The 3,936-nt window shown below is 33.9% G+C and overlaps 2 pseudogenes; one reads left to right on the forward strand and one right to left on the reverse strand.

The window, feature by feature from the left end:
• Positions 1–417: 417 nt before the first annotated feature.
• On the reverse strand, positions 418–559 carry LOC111826005 (annotated as a pseudogene).
• Positions 560–1,700: 1,141 nt separating this feature from the next.
• LOC111825994 lies at positions 1,701–2,650 on the forward strand (annotated as a pseudogene).
• Positions 2,651–3,936: the final 1,286 nt, after the last annotated feature.

The following is a 3,936-nucleotide window of genomic DNA, read 5'->3' on the forward strand; positions in this document are numbered from 1 at the left end:
AACTTCATAGTGAAAAATATTTATACATCATAAGAGTACAAATAACTTCTCAAGAAACAAACTGCAGGAACTCTTTTGGGTGCATAGAAAGAACACATATAACTAAAAAGTATCTTTCTTATAATTTGATAGTGAGGAATGTATTCTGTTTTCTTTAATTACCATCATCAATGGCGATAGGTACCAGCCTTCAAGGCTTCAGATCACAAATCAGCAAATAAATGTAAGTGAGGTCGTAAAGTTCAAGTTTCAAAGCAGATGGCAGTTTGCTAGTAAAATATTAAAGGAACCAATTTTAACCAAAATTGGCTTAAAGTACTTCCTACTTGTCTGTCCCAGTGAAGGGTCAGTTTTGACTCAGATGACAGTGGCCTTATGAGCCAGAGCACATGGATCTTGGTGTTCGATGAGCTTTTTGGAAGTTATTTGAGCCCAGTGATAGAAGTGATATACCTTGTTATTTCTTTGGTAAATAAAAAAGTGTGTTTGATCTGCTACTATATTAAACTGATAAGAACAGATACTACACTTGATCTTAGCCAAAAGGCTGAGAAGCAATGATCTGCTACTATAATCAAAACAGATGACAACTTGTTCACAGAACTGAACTGTAAAATAAAACTGCAGATTGGGTTGAAGATTTAGTTTTAAATCCAACAGGCTATATATATATATATGTAGATATATATATATATATATATATATATAATCTTTAGATAAAAGACCAAAAGCAGAATTTATATTTGTGGCAAGGGTATTTAATGCATTTTGATAAAACAATGCACCAATATAATTATAAGGAAAAACAATGTCTTTCTTGAGCACTTATATTTAGTAATATTAAGAAGTACGGGTCATTTTTAAATTTTATGTGGCATTGGCATGTGATTTTTTTTCTCTGTGAAAGTTTAAGTAAAAGAATATGAACACACATTTATTCCATTGACTGCTACTCTAAGTCTATGTAAATAACTTATTAGTAAGGCTGTCTTGACTCTTACCCTGCACTGAACAGTATACTATCACGCTCAGTTCAGCTTTTCATGTCTAGGCGTGCTTTTGTGGATTCTTCTTTTTTAATGGAATAATTTTCTTCTCATGCTATTTAACTTATCTAATAACTTTCTTTTCAAAATGCTTCAAATTACTTTCCAGAATCATTCTCAAGTTTGAAGCTGATCATACCGTTTATTATTATGGTTCAGATACATTCCTTCAGCATAACTGTCTGTGAGCTTTGACAAATCATAGTCCCCCACCCTACACTCCAAACATCTGTGAATTGGCTAGCACCTGTTGGAAGGTGTCATGGGTGCTGTCTTGTTACTCTCTGTAGACATTGATCTAGGCATCTGTCCACAGACATTTTCTTACATATGTGGGTACACACACACACAAACACACACACCATTCATCACATAGATATACATACAAATTTGCACACATACATACACAAAACCCATAAAACCTATATTTTGGATGTGAATAGAATTTCAGTTCTTTAATCTTGGCTTTCAGACTTTTTCCTTTCAGTGTTGTCTTCCCATACAGAACTTAACTTAAAAAATTAAAAAGTGGCTGTGGCCGCCGACATCTTCGAGGCGGGAAAAATCGGGGTCTGGGACAGCTGGAGGCGGCCGCAGTGACTGGAGTAACTTCACGGAAGGGAAGATATTTTGCGTCTGCCCTCTCCACCAGAAATGGCCAATGTACTCTGTAACAGAGACAGACTGGTTTTCTATCTCCCAGGATTTTACTCTTTAGTTAAAAGGGTTGTCAATACCAAAACCTTTTCAACTGCAGGATTTTCAGGTTCTGATGAGTCTCATGTGGCCACTGCACCTCCCGATATTTAGAGAGAAAGAGAGAGAAAAAAACATCCATTAGCTGCCTCTTGTAAGCTCCCCAACCTGGGGCTGAACCCACAAGCCAGGCTCTCGAACAATGTGGCCGGGTGAAATAATGGGACCATTTGGGCCCCAGGATCAGAGATTCCAGCTTCCTGGGAATGTAGGTTTTGATTGTCATCTCAACGGGACCATGTCACAAAAGAAAAGCCAGATTCATAAAACTTTACTTGATGTTTTAGCAGAACTTTTATGAAGTGAAAACATGAGTTTGTGATGGCACAATATGTGAATGAATTTCAGGGTAATGATGCACCTGTTGAACAAGAAATTAACAACGAGAAACGCACTTTGAAAGTGCCAAAGTGGAGTATGTAATCCAAACATGTCCAGAATTGCTACGAAGAGATTTTTAATCAATTTCCAGAAATGGCCACCAACAAACTAATGATTCTGACTGTAACACAGAAAACTAAGAATTATATGACTATGTGGAGTGAGGAGGTAGAAAATGAAAGAGAAATGCTCTTAGACAAGTTTATCAGTGGTGCTAAGGAAATATGCTATGCTCTTCGAGCTGAAGGCTATTGGGCTGAGTTTACTGACCCATCATCTGGTTTGGTGTTTTTTGGACCATATACAAACAACACTCTTTGAAACAGATGAACTCTATTGTCATTTGGGATTCTCTGTTGATGACCTTGGCTGCTCATAATCTCTGGGGTACCCATGTGGTTGTAGGAAGTATCTTCACAAATGTAACATCAGATAGCCATATTATGAAGAAAGTAAGTGGAAACTAGTAGTAATGTCAATTTACTTACTGTACTATTTCTACTTATCATTTGGGTTGATCTATAAACACTGTCAAAGGCTTCAGTTTTTAAAATTTACTTATTTCTAGTAAAATTTATTTATTTCAACATTTGTAAATTTACAGCATTGACAAGGGATTTGTGATTTTTAAATAGCAAAAGTTCATATTGTCTATGAATGCATGTTAAGCACATCCACATTGTACAGAATGTGGTAATTAACATGTAACTATGGTAAGATATCCTATTGTTATTGCTCCCCTTTATTGGAAAAACCTTAGTTTTAGTTATTTTCTCCAAAAATAAATTATACATTTGCTTATGGTATTTTTTTCATTGCAATATTTTATAAATGTGGTTCTTAAGACTCCTAAGAAATTGTATTAATCTTTATAAAGTAGTTTTTTTATGAATGTGATTGAAAAGTCTAGATTTAACTTTTCCTAATTTTCTTTTTTCTTGAACCAGTCTTGAGTATTGCTTTGAAATAATGTACATATAGGAAAAGAAGAATAAGAATCATACTACATGTCTATGTATGAAGGCATATGAATCTCATCCTTACACATACTAAAGGAATAATTCTTAACTCCTTGGTTGTAATAAATAAATGTGGATTATTTTGAGACAAAACTATGCCTCATGCTGTTAAATCATATCTCTCTAATTTTAGCATAAGATGCAAACTGTGATACATTATAGCAATACCTCATTTGTGACAGAGTTAGTTTTTACAGCATTGTGAACTTTTTAGAAAATCACACCTTTTCATTGGTGAGGCTTTGCCAGGAGGAATAGAGACAAATCTCAGGGGAACAAGTAACTTCTATCAAATGAATTATTTCATTTTTGTCACATTTGCAATATTACTTCAGTGTACTTACATGAAATGCCATAGTCATTAAATATGCTTCCTTAAAATGAAAACAGGCTAGAAAGATGAGGTTGTGATGTTATAATCTGCTTTGATCTTATCGTATATAAAAATAGATGCTCTAATTGCTTTAATTTTATTTTGTGTAAGATTATATTTAACTTATGACTTCTTGCATATTCTGGCATAAAGGGCAATATTCCTATATTTAAAATGAGTGGCAATTTAATGATACAAAAATAGGCATTTTTTTGTAAATTATAACATAATTCATCAAAATTTTAAAAAATTAAAAAGTGACAATTCTTTAAATAGCTCATTTATCCTCCTTTGAGAAAAGAGAAGAAAACACAATACAAGATAAATATCCCTTGGGTGGCAGAAAACAGCTCTAGGTACT

Source organism: Myotis lucifugus, unplaced genomic scaffold (genome assembly GCF_000147115.1).
Source record: "Myotis lucifugus unplaced genomic scaffold, Myoluc2.0 scaffold_50, whole genome shotgun sequence".
Taxonomy (NCBI): domain Eukaryota; kingdom Metazoa; phylum Chordata; class Mammalia; order Chiroptera; family Vespertilionidae; genus Myotis; species Myotis lucifugus.